At 47.4% G+C, this 26,068-nt stretch overlaps 1 protein-coding gene across 1 annotated transcript in view; it reads left to right on the plus strand.

Annotated features, from left to right (window-relative positions):
• LOC139228324 (gamma-interferon-inducible lysosomal thiol reductase-like) overlaps nt 1-26,068 on the plus strand; it is a 91,800-nt gene that overhangs the window by 897 nt on the left and 64,835 nt on the right. The gene's annotated exons all lie outside the window — the stretch shown is intronic.

Genomic DNA, 26,068 nt, shown 5'->3' on the forward strand with positions numbered 1-26,068 from the left:
AAAAAGCAGCAAACCTGAGGACTGGGAGAATTTTATAATACAGCAGAGAAGGACAAAGGGTTTAATTAGGAGGGGGAAAATAGAGAACGAGAGAAAACTTGCTGGGAACATAAAAACTGATTGCAAAAGCTTCTACAGATATTGAAGAGAAAAAGATTAGTGAAAACAAATGCAGGTCCCTCGCAGTCAGATTCAGGTGAATTTATAATGGGGAACAAAGAAATGGCAGACCAGTTAAACAAATACTTTGGTTCTGCCTTCACAAAGGAAGACACAAATAGACTTCCGGAAATACTACGGGACCGAGGGTCTAGTGAGGAGGAGGAACTGAAGGAAATCCTTATTAGGCGGGAAATTGTGTTAGGGAAATTGATGGGATTGAAGGCCGATAAATCTCCAGGGCCTGATAGTCTGCATCCCAGAGTACTTAAGGAAGTAGCCCTAGAAATAGTGGATGCATTGGTGATCATTTTCCAACAGTCTATCAACTCTGGATCAGTTCCTATGGACTGGAGGGTAGCTAATGTAACACCACTTTTTAAGAAAGGAGGGAGAGAGAAAACGGGTAATTATAGACCGGGTAGCCTGACATCAGTAGTGGGGAAAATGTTGGAATCAATTATTAATATGAAATAGCAGCACATTTGGAAAGGATTGACAGGATCGGTCCAAGTCAGCATGGACTTATGAAAGGGAAATCCTGCTTGACAAATCTTCTAGAATGTTTTGAGGATGTAACTAGTAGAGTGGACAAGGGAGAACCAGTGGATGTGATGTATTTGGACTTTCAAAAGGCCTTTGACAAGGTCCCACACGAGAGATTGTTGTGCAAAATTAAAGTACATGGTATTGGGGGTAATGTACTGATGTGAGTAGAGAATTCATTGGCAGACAGGAAGCAGAGAGTCGGGATAAATGGGTCCTTTTCAGAATGGCAGGCAGTGACTAGTAGAGTGCCGCAGGGTTCAGAGCTGGGACCCCAGCTATTTACAATATATATTAATGATTTGGATGAGGGAATTGAGTGTAATATCTCCAAGTTTGCAGATGACACTAAGCTAGGTGGTGGTGTGAGCTGTGAGGAGGATGCTAAGAGGCTGCAGGGTGACATGGACAGGTTAGGTGAGTGGGCAAATGCATGGCAGATGCAGTAAAATGTGGATAAATGTGAGGTTATCCACTTTGGTGGCAAAAACACGAAGGCAGAATATTATCTGAATGGTGGCAGATTTGGAAAAGGGGAGATGCAACGAGACCTGGGTGTCATGGTACATCAGTCATTGAAAGTTGGCATGCAGGTACAGGAAGCGGTGAAGAAGGCAAATGGTATGTTGGCCTTCATAGCTAGGGGATTTGAGTATAAGAGCAGGGAAGTCTTAATGCAGTTGTACAGGGCCTTAGTGAGGCCTCACCTGGAATATTGTGTGCTGTTTTGGTCTCCTAATCTGAGGAAGGACGTTCTTGCTATTGAGGGAGCGTAGCGAAGGTTCACCAGACTGATTCCTGGGATGGCAGGACTGACATATGAGAAGAGACTGGATCGACTGGGCCTGTATTCATTGGAGTTTAGAAGGATGAGTGGGGTTCTCATAGAAACATATAAAATTCTGACAGGATTGGACAGGTTAGATGCAGGAAGAATATTCCCGATGTTGGGGAAGTCCAGAACCAGGGGACACAGTCTCAGGATAGGGTAAGCCATTTAGGCCTGAGATGAGGAGAAACCTCTTCACTCAGAGAGTTGTTAACCTGTGGAATTCCCTGCCGCAGAGAGTTGTTGAGGCCAGTTCATTGGATATATTCAAGAGGGAGTTAGATATGGCCCTTACGGCTAAAGGGATCAAGGGGTATGGAGAGAAAACAGGAAAGGGGTACTGAGGGAATGATCAGCCATGATCTTATTGAATGGTGGTGCAGGCTCGAAGGGACGAATGGCCCACTCCTGCACCTATTTTCTATGTTTCTATGTTTCTATGTTTCTATGTTTGTATGAAGTGGCTCCAGCTGCAGCAGCTGGAGATTCGAGATAGAGGAGCGGCGGCTGGAGTCACTGCAGTGCATCCACGAGACTGAGAGCCGATCCATGCACAGGCAAAGAGTGAGTTGGTGAACACTGACTGAAGAGGAGGAGCAGGCAGGTAGTGCAGGAGTCCCCTGAGTCCATCTCGCTCTCTAACCGGTATTCTGTTCTGAGTACTGGTGGGGGAGATGGCGCCTCTGGGGAGTGCAGCCAGAGCCAAGTCCACGGCACCACGGGGGGCTCGGCTGCACAGGGAGGAGGGGGGAGAGGAGGGCAGGGGGAGGGGGGCTGGAAGAAGAGTGGAAAAGCAATAGTGGTAGGGGATTCAATAGTTAGGGGAGCAGACGTGACTCCAGGGTGGTAGGTTGCCTCCCTCGTACCAGGGTCAAGGATGTCACTGAGCAGCTGCAGAACATTCTGCGGGGGAGGGTGAACAGCCAGAGGTCGTGGTCCATATCGGGACCAATGACATGGGTAGAAAGAAGTATGAGGTCCTGCAGGCAGAGTTTAGGGAGCTAGAAGAGCGATTAAAAAGCAGGACCTCAAAGGTGGTAATCTCCGGATTACTCCCGGTGCCACAAGCTAGTGAGTACAGAAATAGGAGGATAATGTGTGGCTGGAGAGAAGCAAAGCTGGCATTGGAAAGCAGAACATTAGTAAGTGAATTTGGAAGGAATACGAAACAAAGGCTAGAAAACTGACAAGAGAGTCTGGCTGTGCTAAATGGAACATACTTCAATTTGCAGTCTAGGGAATAAGACAGATGAGCTGAGAGGATAGATAGACACGTGGAAGTATGATACAGGTTGAACGTCTGAAATCCGGAGTTCTGAAATTCAGAATGTTCTGGAATCCGGACACTGGGCCGATCCGTGGCAGGGGTGTGCAGGATCTGGAAAATAATCCGAAATCCGGACACCCTGTCAAACCAATAACCGCCACGAGCCAGGCCCATGGAATTTCCAAAAAACAAAAACTGACAAAACACTCACAAGAATCAAAAAAACAAAACGCCAACCACCTCTTCTTGCAGATCTTGGCACCCACAGAGTTAGGGTCAGGGTCAGGGGTCAGGGATAGGGTTAGGGTTAGGATCAGGGTTAGGGTCAGGGTCAGGGTCAGGGTCAGGGGTCAGGGATAGGGTTACGGTCAGGATCAGGGTTAGGGTTAGGGTCAGGGTTGGGGTTAGGGTCAGGGTTAGGGTTAGGGTTAGGGTTAGGTTTAGGGTCAGGGGTCAGGGATAGGGTTAGGGTTAGGGTTAGGGATAGGATTAACCGTTGTTCCCGGATCGGCAACATCGGTCAGCCCTGGGCGTCTTCTCTCGGCCAGAACACAAAGCATGGCGATCACGGTCCACCTAAAACTGCCGGCGCAAGACCCCGGCAAAACTCCGCAAACGGCACTTCCCAAATGGCTATCCGATAACTGGACACGCACACACAGTAGTCCGGAATCGGCTAACATCCTGATATCTACTCTGGATGGTTATTACCAAAAAGTGGTAGATTATCCCGCAGTATCAGCAAGGCAAAGCACTATAGTAGATCAGAGTTGCTTCAAGCAGAAACAGGAGACTCTGTATTAACAAAAATACAAGGGACTAAAGGATTAAAGAGAGACGTTGCGAAATCCGGAAATACCCTATATCCGGATCGGCCTCGGCCCTGAGATTTCCAGATTTCGGAGGCTCTACCTGTATTATAGCCCAACATTCCTGGTTGCAGGGTTTGCAGACGGAATAGAGAGGGGGAAAAACAGAGGGGGATTGGCAGTATTGATGAAAGAAATAATTACAGCTGTGAGGAGGAATGACATATTAGAGGGTTCATCAAATGAGGCCTAATGGCTTGTACTGAAGAACAAAAAGGGGCGATCACACTGCTGGGACCCCCAAAATGGTCAGAAGGAGATAGAAGAGCAAATATGTATGCACATTTCTGAGAAGTGCACAAACTATAGGACAGTAATAGAAGAGGATTTCAACTGCCCTAATATTAACTGGGATAGAATTATGTGAAAGGTATAGAGGGTGCAGAATTCCTAAAATGCATTCAGGAGAACCTTTTAAGTCAATATGTAGCCAGCCCAACAAGGGAGGGGGTGGTCCTGGACTTAGTTTTAGGGAATGCAGCTAGGCAGGGGGGAGGGCTATCAGTGGCATTCGATAAGGTGCCACACAAAAGGTTACTGCAGAAGATAAAGGTACGCGGAGTCAGAGGAAATGTAGTAGCATGGATAGAGAATTGGCTAGCTAACAGAAAGCAGAGAGTCGTGATAAATGGGTCCTTTTCGGGTTGGAAATCGGTGGTTAGTGGTGTGCCACAGGGATCAGTGCTGGGACCACAACTGTTTACAATACACATAGATGACCTGGAAGAGGGGACAGAGTGTAGTGTAACAAAATTTGCAGATGACACAAAGATTAGTGGGAAAGCGGGTTGCGTAGAGGACACAGAGAGGCTGCAAAGAGATTTAGATAGGTTAAGCGAATGGGCTAAGGTTTGGCAGATGGAATACAATGTCGGAAAATGTGAGGTCATCCACCTTGGAAAAAAAAACAGTAAAAGGGAATATTATTTGAATGGGGAGAAATTACAACATGCTGAGGTGCAGAGGGACCTGGGGGTCCTTGTGCATGAATCCCCAAAAGTTAGTTTGCAGGTGCAGCAGGTAATCAGGAAGGCGAATGGAATGTTGGCCTTCATTGCGAGAGGGATGGAGTACAAAAGCAGGGAGGTCCTGCTGCAACTGTATAGGGCATTGGTGAGGCCGCACCTGGAGTACTGCGTGCAGTTTTGGTCACCTTACTTCAGGAAGAATATTCTAGCTTTGGAGGGGGTACAGAGACGATTCACTAGGCTGATTCCGGAGATGAGGGGGTTACCTTATGATGATAGATTGAGTAGACTGGGTCTTTACTCGTTGGAGTTCAGAAGAATGAGGGGTGATCTTATAGAAACATTCAAAATAATGAAAGGGATAGACAAGATAGAGGCAGAGAGGTTGTTTCCACTGGTCGGGGAGACTTGAACTAGGGGGCACAGCCTCAAAATACGGGGAAGACAATTTAAAACGAGTTGAGAAAGAATTTCTTCTCCCAGAGCATTGTGAATCTGTGGAATTCTCTGCCCAAGGAAGCAGTTGAGGCTAGCTCATTGAATGTATTCAAATCACAGATAGATAGATTTTTAACCAATAAGGGAATTAAGGGTTCCGGGGAGCGGGCGGGTAAGTGGAGCTGAGTCCACGGCCAGATCAGCCATGATCTTGTTGAATGGCGGAGCAGGCTCGAGGGGCTAGATGGCCTACTCCTGTTCCTAATTCTTATGTTCTTATGTTCTTATGAGCATTATGGTGCTAGTGCTCATAATTTAATTATAGAATCATAGAAATTTACAGCATGGAAGGAGGCTATTTCGGCCCATCGTGTCTGCGCCGGCCGACCAAGAGCTATCCTAGCCTAATCCCACTTTCCAGCTCTCGGTCCGTAGCCCTGCAGGTTACGGCACTTCAGGTGCACATCCAGGTACTTTTTAAATGTGGTGAGGGTTTCTGCCTCCATCACTCTTTCAGGCCGTGAGTTCCAGATCCCACCACCCTCTGGGTGAAGAATTTTCCCCTCATACCACTTCAAAACCTCCTCCCAATTACTTTAAATCTATGTCCCCTGGTTGTTGACCCCTCTGCCAATGGAAACAGGACCTTCCTATCCACTCTATCCAGGCCCCTCATTATTTTATACACCTCAATCAGGTCTCCCCTCAGCCTCCTCTGTTCCAAAGAAAACAGACCCAGCTTCTCCAACCTTTCCTCATAGCCAAAATTCTCCAGTCCAGGCAACATTCTTGTAAATCTCCTCTGCACCCTTTCCAGTGCAATCACAACTTTCCTGTAATGTGGTGACCAGAACTGCACGCAGTACTCCAGCTGTGGCCTAACCCGTGTTTTATACAGTTCAAGCATAACCTCCCTGCTCTTGTATTCTATGCCTCGACTAATAAAGGCAAGTATTCCACATGCCTTCTTAACCACCTTATCTACCTGGCCTGCTACCTTCAGGGATCTGTGGACCTGCTCTCCAAGGTTCCGCTGTTCCTCTACACTTTTCACTGTTGTACCATTTAATGTGCATTCCGCCTTGTTAGACTTCCTCAGATGCATTACCTCACACTTCTCCGGATTGAGTTCCATTTGCCACTGTTCTGCCCACCTGACCAGTTCATTGATATCTTCCTGCAGTCTACAGCTTTCTTCTTCATTATTAACCACACACCCTATTTTCGTGTTATCTGCAAACTTCTTAATCATACCCCCAACATTCAAGTCCAAGTCATTGATGTATACCACAAAAAGCAAGGGACCCAGCACTGAGCCCTGCAGAACTCCACTGGATACAGCCTTCCAGTCACAAAAACACCCATCACCCATTACCCTTTGCTTCCTGCCTCTGAGCCAATTTTGGATCCAACTTGCCACTTTGCCCTGGATCCCATGGGCTTTTATTTTCGTGAACAGACTGCCATGTGGGACCTTATCAAAAGCTTTGATAAAATCCATATACACTACATCGTATGCCCTCATTGACCCTCTGGTTACCTCCTTGTTGGGCCCATCATCATGCAGCCCAGCACTGCCTTTTATGTACCAGGCTACAGGCCCAGTCCCACACTGCCCCCTGGTGGCCCAGTCCCACACTGCCCTTTGGTGGCCTAGTCCCACACTGCCCCCTGGTGGGCCAGTCCCACAATGCCCCCTGGTGGCCCAGCTCCTTGCTGCCCCCTGGTGGCCCAGCAGTGGCTTTGCCACGTGCGCAGTGGCCCGCCCCATAAGCGAAGGCGAGGGACATTGAAGCGACATGGAGCATCCACGTAGCGCTCCCGATCACGCTCCGTTAGCATGCTGGTCCCGCCCCCAAAGGAAGTGGAGCATGCGAGAATATGCTGCACTTCCTTTGTGGGGCAGTAAGTGGAATTCAGCGGCCAGGCGGGACTTCCTCGCCGGGCACAGGACATCTCGTCCCCAGTGAGTTTGCACCAATTGAGACGCAGGGCAATTTCACTCCCTAGGTGTTGTGGACCATGTTCCTTAATACAAGAGCAAAATACTGCAGATGCTGGAAATCTGAAATAAAAACAGAAAGTGCTGGAAATATTCAGCAGGTCGGGCAGCGTCTGTGGAGAGAGAATCAAAGTTAACCTTTCAGGTCGATGACCTTTCGCCACAACGTTTGATAATGGGTCATTGACCTGGAAAGTTAATTCTGTCTCTCTCTCTTTCTCTCACCGTCCCTCCAATCTCCCCTCTCTCTCTCCATTCCGATCTTCTCTCTCCCCACTCTGATCTCAACTCATTCTCTTTCCCCAATCTCCTCTCTCTCTACCCTCCCCCGATCTCCTTACCTCTCTGATCTCCTCTCTCTCCCCCGCCACCCCCTCCTCCCGATTCCAATTTTCTCTCACTGTCCTCAGGGCCACCAACCCATTCCCCTGACCTTTCTGCATGCGGCCTGGGGAAGCATGCCGGTGCAGGCCTCTGTGCAGGCGTGGCCAGAGCAAGTGGGCATGCGTGCTACCAAATGTGCATTTGCAGAGAGAGTCAAAGATGTGTTGCAAATAATCACTCCATTAAACTTCTCTGCTTTAATCCCAACTTCTCCACTCTCTCTACAATACTGAAGTCCCTCTTCCCTGGTATTATCCTGGTAAACCTCCTCTGTACCCTGTCCAAGGCCTTGACATCCTTCCCAATGTGTGGTGCCCAGAATTGTACACACTACTCCAACTGATGCCCTATTTAATATAAGTTTAGCATAACATCCTTGCTTTTGTGCTCTATCCTCTATTAATAAAGTCAAGCATCTCGTTTGCTTTTTAACAGCCTTCTCAACTTGCCCTGTCCCCTTCAATGATTTGTGTATGTACACCCCCAGGTCTCCTGTCACACTCAGAGATGTGTGTACGTACACCCCCAGGTCTCCTGTCACACTCAGCAATGTGTGTACACACACCCCCAGGTCTCCTGTCACACTCAGTGATGTGTGTACACACACCCACAGGTCTCCTGTCACACTCAGCGATGGTCTCGCTGCTCCTGCATCTCCTTTAACATTGGACCCTCTACTTTATATTTGCCTCTCCTCGTTCTTCCTTCCAAAATGTGTCCTTCCACAGTAATGATGAATATGTGGGAGTGAATAGAGCACAGAAATCGAATCCACGTCTCACATCATGTTCTGTTAATTATTAGTTGTTTGGTTTTATTTCTGCCCCAGCTGCCCTATTAGTAGTTTGTAATTTTCTAGTCATGACATTAAATTGCACTTTGATTAATAACAGAAGGTTAGGATGATATAACCTGTTTGGCATCTGCTCTAGCTGTTTTATGCTGAGGATGCCGTGAATAGCACGTTTAGTGAGTTGGACACACCGCAGCTAAAGGTTACACAGCCAGATAGGGAATGGGTGACCAGCAGGAGAGCAGTGGAAGGAAGGTAGTGCAGGGGTCCCCTGCGGTCATCCCCTTCCAAAACAGATACACCGCTTTGGGTACAGTTGTGGGGGATGACTCATCAGGGGAGGGCAGCAACAGCCAAGTTCATGGCACCGTGGGTGTCTGCTGCACAGGAGGGCAGGAAAAAGAGTGGGAGAGTGATAGTGGTAGGGGATTCTACTGTAAGGGGAATAGATAGGCGTTTCTGCTGCCGCAATCGAGACTCCAGGATGTATGTTGCCTCCCTGGTGCAAGGGTCAAGCATGTCTCGGAGCGGCTGGAGGATATTTTGGAGGGGGAGGGTGAATGGCCAGTTGTCGTGGTGCATATAGGTTCCAATGATATAGGTAAAAATGGGATGAGGTCCTACAGGCTGAATTTAGGAAGCTAGGAATTAAATTAAAAAGTAGGACCTCAAAGGTAGTAATCTCACGATTGCTACCAGTGCCACGTGCTAGTCAGAGTAGGAATCGCAGGATAGCTCCGATGAATACGTGGCTTGAGGAGTGACACAGAAGGGAGGGATACAAATTCCTGGGACATTGGAACCGGTTCTGGGGAAGGTAGAACCAGTACAAACCTGACTTTCTGCACCCGGGCAGGACCGGAATCGATGTCCTAGGCAGAGTGTTTGTGAGTGCTGTTGGGGAGGGGTTAAACTAATATGGCAGGGGGATGGGAATCTATGCAGGGAGACAGAGGGAAGTAAAATGGGGGCAGAAGCAAAAAATAGAAAGAAGAAAAGTAAAAGTTGAGGGCAGAGAAACCCAAGGCAAAAATCAAAAAGAGCCACATTACAGCAAAATTCTAAAGGGCAAAGTGTGTTAAAAAAATTCAAGCCTGAAGGCTCTGTGCCTCAATGCGAGGAATATTCGTAATGTGGAGGAATTAACTGCACAGGCAGCAATTAATGAATATGATATAATTCGCATCACGGAGACATGGCTCCAGGGTGACCAAGGCTGGGAACTCAACATCCAGGTGTATTCAACATTCAGGAAGGATAGACAGAAAGGAAAAGGAGGTGGGGTAGCATTGCTGGTTAAAGAGGAAATTAACACAATAGTAAGGAAGGACATTAGCTTGGAGGATGTGGAATCGGTATGGGTGGAGCTGCGGAATACCAAAGGGCAGAAAATGCTAGTGGGAGTTGTGTACAGACCACCAAACAGTAGTAGTGAGGTTGGGGACAGCATCAATCAAGAAATTAGGGATGTGTGCAATAAAGGTACAGCAGTTATCATGGGCGACTTTAATCTACATATAGATTGGGCTAACCAAACTGGTAGCAATACCGTGGAGGAGGATTTCCTGGAGTGTTTTAGGGATGGTTTTCTAGACCAATATGTCGAGGAGCCAACTAGAGGGCTGGCCATCCTGGACTGGGTGATGTGTAATGAGAAAGGACTAATTAGCAATCTTGTTGTGCGAGGCCCCTTGGGGAAGAGTGACCATAATATGGTAGAATTCTTTATTAAGATGCAGAGTGACACAGTTAATTCAGAGACTTGGGTCCTGAACTTAAGGAAAGGTAACTTCGATGGTATGAGGCGTGAATTGGCTAGAATAGACTGGCAAATGATACTTAAAGGGTTGACGGTGGATAGGCAATGGCAAACATTTAAAAATAACATGGATGAACTTCAACAATTGTACATCCCTGTCTGGAGTAAAAATAAAACGGGGAAGGTGGCTCAACCATGGCTAACAAGGGAAATTAAGGAGAGCGTTAAATCCAAGGAAGAGGCTTATGGCCAGAAAAAGCAGCAAACCTGAGGATTGGGAGAAATTTAGAATTCAGCAGAGGAGGACAAAGGATTTAATTAGAAGGGGGAAAGTAGAGTATGAGAGGAAGCTTGCTGGGAACATAAAAACTGACTGCAAAAGCTTCTACAGATATGTGAAGAGAAAAAGATTAGTGAAGACAAACGTAGGTCCCTTGCAGTCAGAATCAGTGAATTTATAATGGGCAACAAAGAAATGGCAGACCAGTTGAACAAATACTTTGGTTCTGTCTTCACAAAGGAAGACATGAATAACCTCTTCTAAATACTAGGGGACCGAGGGTCTAGTGAGAAGGAGGAACTGAAGGAAATCCTTATTAGGCGGGAAATTGTGTTCGGGAAATTGATGGGATTGAAGGCCGATAATTCCCCGGGGCCTGATAGTCTGCATTCCAGAGTACTTAAGGAAGTGGCCCTCGAAATAGTGGATGCATTGGTGATCATTTTTGAACTGTCTATCGATTCTGGATCAGTTCCTATGGACTGGAGGGTAGCTAATGTAATACCACTTTTAAAAAAGGAGGGAGAGAGAAAACGGGTAATTATAGACCGGTTAGCCTGACATCAGTGGTGGGGAAAATGTTGGAATCAATTATTAACTTGCTGGGGATTGCAGTAAACCATTGTGTGCTGGAGACAGGGCCAGGTGACACTGTCATCAATGTTTGTTGAGCTTTGACAAACAAACAGTGCAGGAGGTTCCAAGTTACAAGATTTAATTTCTGGCTGTTAGAAATAGTTGCTTTCGAAGAGCAAATGTAAATCCAACATTTCTTGTCCTTCAGTTGGTAGACTAGAGACGGAGACAAAGCATTTCTTTAGCTTGGGACACTTGCACCGTCTGTTGGAAGAACTAGCAGCTGCTTCATAACCCGTCTTTAAACTACATAACTACGCTTTAAAATTCACTTCGCTCTTCCCCTCTCATGTCTTTACTCACCTCTTCTTGGCACCGCCTCCATTCAGAAATGAACCCCAAGACTTTGTTTGCATCTTTTACTGCCTTGGTAACCTGCATCGCTACTTTTAGTGGTTAATATATCTGGACCCTAGATCCTTTTGCACCTCTACCCTGTTTACCAAACAATAGGTGGCCTCCTTATATCTCCGACCAAAATCACCACCTCACACTTATCTATATTAAATTAATTTTCCAATTACACGCTCATTCTGCAAATTTGTGAATGGCTGCTTGTATTATGTCGCAGTCTTCCTCGGTGTTAACTATAACCCCAATTTGTGTCATCCGCAAATTTCGATATTGTACTTCCGATTCCAGAGTCCAAATCATTTAATGGTGAACACCAATTGTCCCGGCACCAATGGCTGTGGAACACCATTCCACCATTCGCCAATCTGAGTAACTGCCTTTAACCCCACTCTCTGTTTTCTGTTTTGTAGCCAGCTTGCGATCCGATCTGCTACTTGTCCCCTGACCCGCCATGTTCTGACCTTAGTCATGAGTCAACTGTGTGATACCTTATCATAGGCTTTTGAAAGTCTGCTCTTATGTTACTTCTTCAAAGAATTCAGTATGGTTTGGCAAACATGACATTCCCTTTTGAAGTCCATGTCGACTATTTTTAATCCATATCTCGGGAGTTTCTTATCAACAAAGGCAGACATTGATGCGGAGATTCAACATCGCCTCCAGTGCACCAGTGCAGCCTTCAGCCGCCTGAGGAAAAGAGTGTTCGAAGACCAGGCCCTCAAATCTACCACCAAGCTCATGGTCTACAGGGCTGTAGTAATACCCGCCCTCCTGTACGGATCTGAGGCATGGACGATGTATAGAAGGCAACTCAAGTCGTTGGAGAAATATCACCAACGATGTCTCCGCAAGATCCTGCAAATCCCCTGGGAGGACAGGCGCACCAACATCAGTGTCCTCGACCAGGCCAACATCCCCAGCATTGAAGCACTGATCACACTCGATCAGCTTCGCTGGACAGGCCACAGAGTTCGCATGCCAGATACAAGACTCCCTAAGCAAATGCTTTATGCGGAGCTCCTTCATGGTAAATGAGCCAAAGGAGGACAGCGGAAATGTTACAAGGACACCCTCAAAGCCTCCCTGGTAAAGTGCGACATCACCACTGACACCTGGGAGACCCTGGCCGCAGACCGCCCGAGGTGGAGAAAGTGCATCCGGGAGGGCGTTGAGCTCTTCGAGTCTCAACGCAAAGAGCATGAAGAGGTCAGGCGCAGGCAGCGGAAGGAGTGTGCAGCAAACCAGCCCCACCGACCCCTTCCTTCGACGAATGTCTGTCCCACCTGTAACAGGGTCTGTGGCTCTCGTATTGGACTGTTCAGCCATCAAAGAACACACTTTGGGAGTGGAAGCAAGTCTTCCTCAATTCCGAGGGACTGCCTATGATGATGATGATTTTAATTATAGTTCCAGTTTCTAGATGTTTTTCTATTACATCTTTGAATAAAGATTCCAATATTGTCCCAGATTTTGCTGTAGCAGGGAATCCAACACGTGTATCGTTAGTTACACTTGCCTTTCCACATTTAGGTTTTTACAAGTTGCTGAAATTGTGAGCTGATCCCATCACAGTGAGGGAAATCAGGCCTCGGGGACTTGAATGAACAGGGAAAGCAACAAAAGCAAAATACTGCTGATGTTGGAATCTGATATGTAAAAAACAAATGTTGGAAGTACTGAGAGGTCATGCAGCAGCTGTGGAGAGAGAATCAGCACCTACATTTCAGCTCAATAATCCTTCATCAGAACTGGAAAAAGTTAGAGATGTAACAGGTTTTTAAGCAAGTGGAGGGAAAACAAAAGGGAAGGTCTGTGATAGGGTGGAGGGCAGGAGAGAGGAAGAGGCAAAAGGGATGATGGTAATCGGACAAAAGCTGAATGCAGAGAGGGTATAAATGGAGATGGCGGAATCATCACCTGCTGTGGTGGGAAAAATTGGGGCAGAGGGTCTGGTCTGAAATTGTTGAGCTCGATGTAAAGTGCCGAAACAAAGGATGAGGTGCTGTTCCTTGAGCTTTTGTTGAGCAGCACCAAAAACACCACCAACCTTTCCCGCAATCACAGGACATAGGGCATCAGTTCTCCACCACATTGCTGCCCGGGAGGCCAGGGATGGCCTCACCATGGACACAGTTACTTCACTAGACTCTGTACACCCCGGCTGCCACAAGTTGGCACCACCCCACACCAACACCATAAAGCATCCCGAGCCGTTCCTTTCACACTCATCACCATTGCTGGAGGTACTGTTATGTCTCACCAGTCACTGCAACTCACTAAGTCACTTCCAAAGGTGCACACAGATCTGTCCAAGAACACAAAGTTTTGAAAATAAAGATTTCAATGTTTAACAACACATTAACAGAAACTTTACATGAACATTGGTGAAAAGACCCAGGTGCCTACCCTTGTGTGTTGTTAGTGGGTATGACTGGACAAGGATGAGAGTGAATGTGAGATGTGGCTACTGAGATGGGGAAGTGATAATGTAGAGAGAGAGGAATGGTGGAGGTGCAAGGTACGTTGGTGTGAGTAAGGATGTGCAGGACTAGGGTAGGGAAGGCAGAGTGATGGGGATGTGATAGAGGCACAGCAGGATGAAGTGAGTGTGGCTTTGCAGTAACGTTTGGTGATCTACTGAGATCATTGAGAGGTTTGAGCCACTGCAGCCTCCGTGCTGAGTGTCCTCAATGCTGCAGAACACTAACTGTCAAACTAAATTTGCACATGGTCCTTTTAAGGAAACCGGCTGACAATGAGTCATCAAATGACATTATCAGACCTGCTTCCTTCAATTGGTCGGGACAGGCGCTGGGCAGGGCTTAACAAGCCCAATCAACATAAAATCATTTCCTGGAGCCAGCAGCGATTTCCTTGAACGGGCATGTCCATGCAACCATGGGTGGGGGATGGGGGGTGAGGGGGGGGGGCACTCCCCACCCACCCCCCACCCCCCACTCATCCACCCCCCACTCATACCGCACCCACCCCCCACTCATACCCCACTCACCCCCCACCCCCCACTCACCCCCCAATTACACCCCACCCCCCACTCACCCCCCACTCACCCCCACTAACTCCCCACCCCCATTCACCCCCCACCCCCCACTCATACCGCACCCACCCCCCACCCCCCACTCATACCCCACTCACCCCCCAATTACACCCCACCCCCCACTCACCCCCCACTCATACCGCACCCACCCCCCACTCATACCCCACTCACCCCCCACTCACCCCCCAATTACACCCCACCCCCCACTCACCCCCCACCCCCCACCCACCCCCCACTCACCCCCACTAACTCCCCACCCCCCACTCGCCCCCCCACCCCCCACTCGCCCCCCACCCCCCACTCACTCCCCACCCCCCACTCACCCCCAACCCACCCCCCACTCGCCTCCCACCCCCCACTCACCCCCCAATTACACCCCACCCCCCACTCACCCCCCACTCACCCCCCACTCACCCCCCACCCACCCCCCACTCACCCCCACTCACTCCCCACCCCCCACTCGCCCCCCACCCCCCACTCGCTCCCCACCCCCCACTCACCCCCAACCCCCCACTCACCCCCCACCCACCCCCCACTCACCCCCCACTCACTCCCCATCTCCCACTCGCCCCCCACCCCCCACCCACCCCCCAATTACACCCCACCCCCCACTCGCCCCTCACTCACCCCCCACCCGCTCCCCACCCCCCACTCGCCCCCCACCCTGCACTCACCCCCCACTCACCCCCCACCCACTCCCCACCCCCCACCCACCCCCCACTCACCCCCCACCCCCCACTCACCCCCCACTCACACCCCACCCACCCCCACTCATGGCCGCACGGACATGCCGAGTTCAGGGAAATTGTGGCCTGGGGAATCTCCCCCATTCTACCTTAAATGCCATGATATCCTTTTGATCTCTTCTTCTAATGTCATGTCCACCACATTAGTGTCCAAGTGAAAATCGAGGCAAAGTAATTATTCAATATTTCTGCCATTTCGCTGTCATCACCAGAGAGTTTATCATGTGTATCCCTTAGTGGCCCTGTCCCTATCTTAATTTTCCTTTTGTTATTTATGTGTCTCTAGAATACTTTACTATTTATTTTTATATTCTTTATATTTTATATTCTTTGATAATTACATTTCATAATTACACTTTGCTTTTCTAATTTGAATAAAAAAGGTTTCTAACTGCTTTGTATGTCCTTTTGCCATGTCTTGTTTGTTGTCTATGTACTCAGTGTGTGCCTTTTCCTTTCATTACAATCTTACCCATATCTCTTTATTTATCCAGGGAGTTTCATTATTGGCTAGTTTGTTCTTGCTTTTTAGCATAATATATTTCTCCTGAACTCTATTAACATAGAAACATAGAAACATAGAAAATAGGTGCAGGAGTAGGCCATTCGGCCCCTTGAGCCTGATCACTGTTTTAAATACTTTCATACAGTTCTATCTCTCAGTCTCTCAATATTTTTCCCAGTTTATCTTCCCTAGTGTTCCATTCTCATTCCCTCATAATGAGCTTTTTCAATCCATTACTTTGATCTTTGTCTCATTTATGTTTTTCTCAATCATGATCCTAAGCCTTTAATATGTTATGATTGCTATTGACTCGATGCTCCCCAATACTTTCTTCTCTTATATAATTCATTTCCCATTACCAGAGCCAGCAGTGATTCCTCTCGTGTTGGGCTTCTTGCGTATTGCGTAAGAAAGAAGTCCTGTACACTGTAAAACTCCATTCCCTTTTCCCTTTCACTACCTCTTCTTGCCAGTTTATTTGGAGGTAGTTGAAATCGCCCCAGATTTTTCTTTTACTCATTTCAGAGATTGTTACATGTTACTCCCTCCACTCCCATCCCACTGTCCGGTGCTCTGTGTTGTGCCTCTATTAATGTGATTAATCCTTACGAATTCTCTTTCTATCTTGATGTTAGTTATGTTCTTTTTTGCTACCACCATTATGTTATCGCTAATTAGTACAGCTTCCCCGAACCCCACTCTTCCTTTCCTATCCTTTCTAAATACATTATATCCTGCAATATTTAACTGTCAGTCCTGTTCTTTATCCTGACTATATCTGGCTCCTCACTACGGATTATCACCTGCAGTTCTCCCATATTGTTTTGGATGCTGTGTATATTGCTATACAGGCAGTTTAATTTGTTTTTATTAATTTAAAGCACTATTTTTAATAGTTATTTTATACTGGTGTGCTATAGGTTTATGTGTTTCCTGGCCGTTTATGTTGCACTTATTCCTTGCCATGGTCTGACCTTTACTCTCAGTTCTATTTATTTTTTCTTCAGGTTGATATATTTTCACCAGATCTCTCCGCCCATCTTATTAGGTTAAAGTCCAATCGACAGCTCTTTCCGCTGGGACATGGGCCCCACTCCGGTTCAGGTGGAGCTGATCCCAGCAGTACACTCCTTCCTGTCCCAATACTGCTGCTCATGTCCCATGAATGGAAACTCCAGCCACACATTCCCCTTCCCGATCTGTCTATCCCTATGCCAATTAGCACATGGCACATGTAGTAATCCCGAGGTTGCCACCCGGGGATTGTGTCAGGTTAATGGTGATATTACATGGGACAGGAGACGTCTCCACTGGACTGCTCAGCCGAGGAAAATCCACGACCTTGTTTTTTTAATTGTTTCACAGGAACATGGGAACAGGTGGAGGCCATTGAGTCCCTCGAGCCTGCTCTGCCATTCCATGCGATCATGGTTGATCAGTGACCTAACTCCGTATATCCACCTTTGGCCCATAGCCTTTAATACCTTTCGTTAACAAAATGCTATCAATCTCAGATGTAAAATTAACAATTGATCTAGCATCCATTGCTGTTTGCAGAACAGAGTTCCAAACATCTGCCGCCCTGGGTGTGTAGAAGTGTTTCCTAATTTCACTCCTGAAAGGTCTGCCTCTAATCTTTCGGCTAGTCCTAGACTCCCCAACCAGCAAAAATAGTTTTATCTCTATCTATCCTATCTGTTCCCATCAATATCTTAAACTTCGATCAGATCACCCCTTAACCTTCTAAATTCTAGGGAATACAACTCTAGTTGTCTAATCTCACCTTTTAACTTAACCCTTGAACTCCAGGAATCATTCTGGTAAACCCACGCTGCACTCCCTCCAAGGCCAATATCTCCTCCTAAAGGTGTGGTGCCCAGAACTGCTCCCAGTGCTCCAGGTGTGGTCTAACCAGGGCTTTGTACAGCTGCAGCATAACCTCTATCCCCTTGTATTCTAGTCCTCGAGATATAAAGGCCAGCATTCCATTAGCCTTTTTGATTATTTTCTGTACCTGTCCATGATATTTTAATGATCGATGTACATAGACCGACCCCCCCCCCCCGAGTCTCTTTGGACCTCCACTGTTTTTAGCTTTTTACCATTTAGAAAGTATCCTGTTCTACCCTTTTTAGGCCCAAAGTGGTTGACCTCACATTTGCCTACATTGAAATCCCCTTGCCACAGCTTTGCCCATTCACTCAATCGATCGATATCCCGATGTCATTTTATGCTTCCACCTACATTGACTACAATGTCGCCTCTCTTTGTGTCATCGGCAAATTTGGATCTATGACTTTCTATGCCATCATCTTAGTCATTAATAAATACTGTGAATAGTTGAGGCCCCAACACAGATCCCTGTGGACACCACTCATCACATCCCGCCAATTCGAGTACCTGCCCATTATCCCTACTCTCCGTCTCCTGCCGCTCAGCCAATTTCCTAACCAGGTCAATAGTTTGCCCTCAATTCCGTGGGCTTCTACCTAGTTAACAGTCTCTTATGTGGAATTTTATAACATGTCTTCTGGAAGTCTATATAAATAACATCCATAGACATTTCCCTGTCCATTACTTTAGTCACCTCCTCAAAAAATTCAATCAGGTTTGTCAAAAGATTGGATCAATTGGGCTTGTATTCACTGGAGTTCAGAAGAATGAGAGGGGACCTCATAGAAACGTTTAAAATTCTGACGGGTTTAGACAGGTTAGATGCAGAAAGAATGTTCCCAATGTTGGGGAAGTCCAGAACCAGGGGTCACAGTCTGAGGATAAGGGGTAAGCCATTTAGGACCGAGATGAGGAGAAACTTCTTCACCCAGAGAGTGGTGAACCTGTGGAATTCTCTACCACAGAAAGTAGTTGAGGCCAATTCACTAAATATATTCAAAAGGGAGTTAGATGAAGTCCTTACTACTCGGGGGATCAAGGGTTATGGCGAGAAAGCAGGAAGGGGGTACTGAAGTTTCATGTTCAGCCATGAACTCATTGAATGGCGGTGCAGGCTAGAAGGGCTGAATGGCCTGCTCCTGCACCTATTTTCTATGTTTCTATGTTTCTATGTGTGACCGACTCTTTACAAATCCACGCTGGTTCTCTCTGATCAACTGAAAATATTTGAGCTGATCAGTCACCCTATCCTTAGTTACAGACTCTAATAATGTCCTCACTGCAGATGTTACACTAACTGGTCTATAATTCCCTGCTTTCCCTCGCTCAGCTTAGTAGCAGAGTGACATGCGCAATTTTCCAATCTAAAGGAACGGTTCCTGAATCGAGAGAATTTTGGAAGATTATAGTTTGGGCATCTGCATCACTTCAGATATTTGGTTTTTTTTGTACTGCTGAATCTCATATGTGGGACCCCAATAGTCGACAGAGCAAGGAGAATTTTATACAACTGGAATTATTCAGCCCTATTTCTGTACAACATTCTAGTTTAGAGTGGTACATATTTAGTTATCATCATAGGCAGTCCCTCAAAATCGAGGAAGACTTGCTTCCAATTTAAAAGTGAGTTCTCAGGTGACTGAACAGTCCAATACGAGAATTACAGTCTCTGTCACAGGTGGGACAGACAGTGGTTGAAGGAAAGGGTGGGTGGGGAGTCTGGTTTGCCGCACGCTCCTTCCGCTGCCTGCGCTTGTTTTCTGCATGCTCTCGGCGACGAGGCTCGAGGTGCTCAGCGCCCTCCCAGATGCTTTTCCTCCACTTAGGGCGGTCTTTGGTCAGGGACTCCCAGGTATCGGTGGGGATGTTACACTTTATCAGGGAGGCTTTGAGAGTGACCTTGAAACATTTACTCTGCCCATCTGGGGCTCGTTTGCCGTGTAGGAGTTCCGAGTAGAGCGCTTGCTTTGGGAGTCTCGTGTCGGGCATGTGAACAATGTGGCCCACCCAAAGGAGCTGGTCAAGTGTGGTCAGTGCTTCGATGCTGGGAATGTTGGCCTGATCGAGGACACTAATGTTGGTATGCCTGTCCTCCCAGGGGATTTGCAGGATCTTGCGGAGACATCATTGGTGGTATTTCTCCGGCGATTTGAGGTGTCTACTGTATATGGTCCACGTCTCTGAGACATACAGGAGGGCGGGTATCACTACAGCCCTGTAGACCATGAGCTTGGTGCCAGATTTGAGGGCCTGATCTTCGAACACTCTCTTCCTCAGGCAGCCGAAGGCTGCGCTGGCGCACTGCAGGTGGTATTGAACCTTGTTGTCGATGTCTGCTGTTGCTGATAATAGGCTCCCGAGGTATGGAAAGTGGTCCATGTTGTCCAGGGCCATGCCGTGGATCTTGATGACTAGGGGGCAGTGCTGTGTGGTAGGGTCAGGTTGGTGGAGGACATTGTCTTACGGATGTTTAGTGTAAGGCCCATGCTTTCGTATGCCTCGGTGAAGCTGTTGACTGTGACTTGGAGTTCAGCCTCTGAATGTGCGCAGACGCAAGTGTCGTCCATGTACTGTAGCTCGATGACAGAGGATGGGGTGATCTTGGACCTGGCCTGGAGATGACGCAGGTTAAACAGCTTCCCACTGGTTCTGTAGTTTAGTTCCACTCCAGCAGGGAGCTTGTTGAGTGTGAGGTGGAGCATTGCAGCGAGGAAGATTGAGAAGAGGGTTGGCGCGATGATGCAGCCCTGCTTGACCCCGGTCCGAACGTGGATTGGGTCTGTGATGGATCTGTTGGTAAGGATCACGGCCTGCATGTCATCATGGAGCAGGTGGAGGATGGCGACAAACTTTTGGGGGCATCCGAAACGGAGGAGGATGCTCCATAGACCCTTGCGGTTAAGTGTCAAAGGCCTTTGTGAGGTCAAAGAAGGCCATGTACAAAGGCTGGTGCTGTTACCTGCATTTCTCTTGCAGTTATCGCACTGTAAAGATCATGTCCGTTGTGCCCCGTAGTTGACAGAATCGCACTGTGACTCTGGGAGGAGCTCCTCAGCAGGAAGGAGGAGAGCATGCTGGGAGATCTCAGAGATGCAGTAATCGTGACCATCTTTAAAAAAGGGGGCAAGTCTGACTGCGGCAACTACAGAGGAATCTCCCCGCTGTTGGCCACTGGGAAAGTCATCGCTAGAATCCTCCTCAACATGTTTAGTAGTCTTACAGTAATAGGGGTGTGTATCTGGGATGAGATGTTAATTTAAGGCGCCGTCTGCTCTCTCAGGTTAATGTAAAAGATCCCATGACACTATTTTGAAGAAGGGCAAGGGAGTTCTCCCTGGTGTCCTGGCCAGTATGTATCCCTCAACCAACACCTAAAAACAGTCTGCTCATTATCTTATTGCTGTTTGTGGGAGCTTGCTGTGCGTAAATTGGCTGCCATGTTTTCTACATTACAACAATGACCACACTTCAAAAGGTACTTTATTGGCTATAAAGCACTTTGGGAAGTCTGGAGGCTGTGAAAGGCGATATATAAATTCAAGTCTTTCTTTCTGAAATTTAGAATATAAAATTCAACACCAGTCAAAGCTAAAGCAGATTTGCAATCAGCCCAGTCTCTGCCTGTATTCTAGTATCTGGCCTGCCCGACAGGAGCTCAGATTTTAGCTCAGATTGTCGCCTGCGTGTCCTTTATTTAGAACCACATGCCTCTCCTGACCTTTGCAATGCCTGTGTCACCTGAATGCTCTCTGTGTCCATTCTGTGCACATTTTGGCTGGCACACTGGACACAAACCCATTCTATATGTTTCCCTATTTTCTCCCCCTTCTCTTGACTTTTCTTGCATCCTGCCCTCCTCCGCTTCCTGTTACCCAGTCATGCAACCTTTCGTTACTCCCCTGTCGAATACTTTGCCCTTCCATCGACTACTCCTTGCGTTCCCACTCATCTGCTGCTGCCCCAGTTTCGACACCAGTTCTCCGAAGGCCCCATTGAGGCACCTGTCACTCACTCCCTACGAGAGTATCTCCAGCTGCCCCATCCTCCTCTCACCGACTCTCTCACCGCTGGGTGATAATCTCACCGACCTCCTTCCCAACCCACCCACACTTCCCCCTTTGGACTCTGGCAAAGTTAACCTCCGGATTCTTGTCACCATCACCAACCATCTCATTAAACGTTTCTTCCCAACCCTTCCACCAACAAGTGTGAGGACGCATGGACTTATTCGTCAATAATATTGAGACCCTAACCCCTAAAGCTGTCCACATCTCCACCTCTCTCTCCTCCAGTAAGACTCTCATTACAAGCCACCTCTTTGACTAAGCGTTTTGTCATTGTTCTGACTATTTTCTCCTTTGCACAATGTCAGTTTTTATCTGCTGCTCTCCTGTGAGGAACCTTCTACATTAAAGCTGCTGTTGCTAGCTCGCTCGCTCTCTCTCTCTCTCACACACTCTCTCTTTCTGGCTCATTCTCTCACACTCTCACTCTATAACTCAATCACTCTTTCTTTCATACTCTCTCTCACTCAGTCACTCACTCATTCTCACTCACTATCCCAATTTATCTCACTCTTTCACACACTTTCTCTCACACTCTTTCTCCCTCTCACATTCGTTCTCGTTCTTCATGCTCTCACTCACTCTCACACTCACACTCTCACTCTCTCACTCACTTTCTCACTCTCTCTTGTGCTCTCTCACTCTCTCACTCTCTCTCTCACTCTCTCTCTCTCACTCTTAAACTCTCTCTCACTCTCTCACTCTCTTACTCACTCTCTCACTCTCTCTCTCACTCTTAAACTCTCTCTCACTCTCACTCACACTCTTTCTCTCTTTCTCTCACACACTCTTTATCTGTCTCTATCACTTACTCTCACTCTCTCACACACACTCACACTCTCATTCACTTTCTCTTACTCTTATACTCTCTCACTCTCAGTCACAATCTCCCTCATTCTCACTCACACTCTCTCTCACACTCTTTCACTCAGACGCTCTCTTTCTCACTCACTCTCTCTCTCACTTGAACTTACACTTTTTCTCTGACTCACACTCTTTTTCTCTCTCACACTCTTTCTCACACACTCTCTTGCTCACACACACTCTCTCTTTGTCACAATTTCTCTCTTTCTGTGTCATTCCGTCTCTTACTCAAATTCTCGTTCTCTTTCACGCACTTGCCCTTTCTCACTCAGCCCTTGCTCTTGTCCAACAGGTTCGAGGCTCTTGCTCGCTGTGTGGATGAGAGCAGGGACTGCAGGGTGGATGATCAAACTGACCACAGCACGTGGGAGCCATTCAAGTGGGGGAAGTAAGGACAAACGTTGTAGTGGTAGGGGAGAGTGTAGTTAGGGGGATAGATACTATTCTCTGCAGCCGAGAGCATGAGTCCCGAAGGCTGTGTTGCCTGCCTGGTGCCAGGGTTAAGGACATCTCCTCTGGACTGGAGAGGAACTTGGAGTGGGAGGGGGAAGATCCAGTTGTCGTGGTCCATGTGGGTACCAACGACATAGATAGGACAAAGAAAGAGGTTCTGCTGAGGGAGTCTGAGCAGCTAGGGGCCAAATTAAAAAGCAGAACCACAAAGGTAATAATCTCTGGATTACTACCTGAGCCACGAGCAAATCTGCGTAGGGTACATAAGATGAACGCGTAGCTCAGAGATTGGTGTGGGAGAAATGGGTTTCAATTCATGGGGCATTGGCACCAGTACTGGCGTAAGAGGGAGCTGCTCCGTCGGGACGGGCTTCACTTGAACCATGCTGGGACCAGTGTCCTGGTGAATCGAACAACTAGGGCTGTAGACAGGGCTTTCAAATAAATAGTGTGGGTGGGGGGAGGGGGGGAGGTGGCGGGGTGGAGGATTCAGGTGAGCGGAAATTAAAAAAGTCAAAGAGAAAGGAGAAGGCAATAGAGCAGGGTAGCGATGGGGTAATGATAACCAGAGTGTGACAGGCAGGGACAGAGCGTACAAACATAAGGTGCACCAGAAAATAACGTCAGAGTAGGGAAAATGATCATGGTAAAAAGTCAAAATTAAAGTCTCTTTATCTGAATACACACAGCATTCATTACAAGATAGATGAGTTAATGGCACACATAGAAATAAATGGGAATGATCTGATAGCCATTACAGAGACGTGGTTACAGGGTGACCAAGGCTGGGAACTGAATATTCAGGGGTATTTGATATTTCAGAAGGATAGGTAGAAAGGAAAAGCAGGTAAGCAGGTGGGGTAGCTCTGTTAATAAAGGATGAGATCCGTGCAGTAGTGAGAAATGTTATTGGCTCAGAAGATCAAGATGTAGAGTCAGTTTGGGTGGAGATAAGAAATAATAAAGGAAATAAGTCACTGGGGCATAGTCTATAGGCCCCCAAACAGTAGCTACACTGTAGGACAGAGTATAAATCAAGAAATAATGGGGGCTTGTAAGAAAGTTACGGCAATAATCATGGACGATTGTAATCTTCATATTGATTGGACAAATCAAATTGGCAAAGGTAGACTTGAGAAAGAGTTCATAGAGTGTATTCGAGATGGTTTATCAGAACAATATATTGTGGAACCAAGCAGGGAGCAGATCTCACAGTGAGCGATCCTCTTGGGAAGAGTGATTATAGTATGATAGAATTTCAAATTCAGTTTGAGGGTGAGAAAGCTAGGTATCAAACTGGTATCCTGAACTTAAATAAAGGTCATTACAAAGGTATGAAGGCAGAGTTGGCTAAAGTGGACTGGGAAAATAGATTAAAGTGTAAGATGGTAGATAATCAGGGCAAACATTTAAGGAGATATTTCAATACTCTTAGCAAAGATATATTCCAGTGAAAAAGACAGATTCAAAGAGAAGGATACACCATCCATGGCTAACTAAGGAAGTAAAGGATGATATTAAATTGAAAACCAGGGCATATAATGTTGTGAAGAATAGTGGAAGGCCAGAGGATTGGGAAATTTTTAGAAACCAGCAAAGGACGATTAAAAAAATGGCCGACACTTTGAACAAATATTTTATATCAGTCTTCATGATAGAAGACACTAAAAGCATCTAAAAATTGATAATCAAGGGGCTATTGGGAGGAGGGACTTAAAACAATCACTATCACTAGAGAAAATGTACTCGGCAAACTAATGGGACTAAAGGTTGACAAGTCCCCTGCCCTGATGCCCTTACATCCTAGGGTCTCAAAAGAAGTGGTTGCAGAGATAGTGGATGCATTCGTTGTAATCTACCAAAATTTCCTGGATTCTGAAGAGGTCCCAGCGGATTGGAAAACCTCAAATGTAACGCCCTTATTTTAGAGAGTAGGGATACAGAAAGCAGAAACTATAAACCAGTTAGCCTGTCATTGAGAAAATGCTGAAGTCCATTATTAAGGAAGCAGTAGCGGGACATTTAGAAAATCAAATTGCAGTCAAGCAGATTCAGCATGGTTTTATGAAAGGCAAATCATGTTTGATAAATTTGCTGGAATTCTTTGAGGATGTAACGAGCAGGATGAATAGATGAGCCGGAGAGCAGGATACGCAGCCGGAGAGCGGGATGCCAAGTGGGGTGCAGCGGAGTGATGCACTCGGCAGTGGGAGGCCCAGAGGTCGGCGAGAAGCGGGAAGGTTTCGGTTAGTGAGGAGCAGAAGGCCCGGAAGTTGGTGAGGAGTGGGAGGATCGGAGGTCGGCGAGGAGCGGGAAGGTCGGAGGTCAGCGAGGAGCGGGAATGTCGGAGGTCGGCGAGGAGCGGGAAGGTCGGAGGTCGGCGAGGAGCGGGAAGGTCGGAGGTCGGCGAGGAGCGGGAGATCGGCGAGGAGTCAGAGGTCAGTGAGCAGTTGATTGATTGATACATATCTCTCTTTCTCTTTTATAGCAGATAAGTCTAATTAGAGGGCTGGCAGTGTGGGAAGTCCTGGACAGTCCGCGCGGCCTAGACAACGATGTGTGCAGAAGGTGTCTCCAGCTTCAACTACTCGAGCTCCGCATTTCGTAGCTTGAGCCGCGGTTGGAATCACTACGGTGCATCCGAGAGGCTGAGAGCTACATGGATAGCATGTTTCAGGAGCTGGTCACCTCGCAGCTTAAAAGCGTGCAGGCAGAGGGAAAGTGGGTGAACACCAGATGGAGGAAGACCGCTAGGCAGATAGTGCAGGAATCCCCCCGAGCTTGCCAACCGACATTCTCTTCTGAGTACCAGTGGGGGCGATGGTGCCTCTGGGGAGAACAGCCAGAGCCAAGTCCACGGCACCACGGGTGGCTCAGCTGCACAGAGGGGAGGGTCAGAGAATAAAAGAGCTTTAGTGGTAGGGGATTTCTGAGTTAGGGGAATAGACAGGCGTTTCTGTGGCTGTAGACGTGACTCCAGGATGGTATGTTGCCTCCCTGGTGCCAGGGTCAAGGATGTCACAAAGCGAGTGCAGGGCATTCTGGGGAGAGAGGGTGAACAGCCAGAGGTCATGGTTCATATCAGGACCAATGGCAAAGGTAGAAAGAGGGATGAGGTCCTGCAGGAGGAATTTAGGTAGTTAGGAGAAAGGTTAAAGGGCAGGACCTCAAAGGTAGTAATCTCCGGGTTACTACCGGTGCCAC

Source organism: Pristiophorus japonicus, chromosome 17 (genome assembly GCF_044704955.1).
Source record: "Pristiophorus japonicus isolate sPriJap1 chromosome 17, sPriJap1.hap1, whole genome shotgun sequence".
In the NCBI taxonomy this organism is placed as follows: Eukaryota; Metazoa; Chordata; class Chondrichthyes; family Pristiophoridae; genus Pristiophorus; species Pristiophorus japonicus.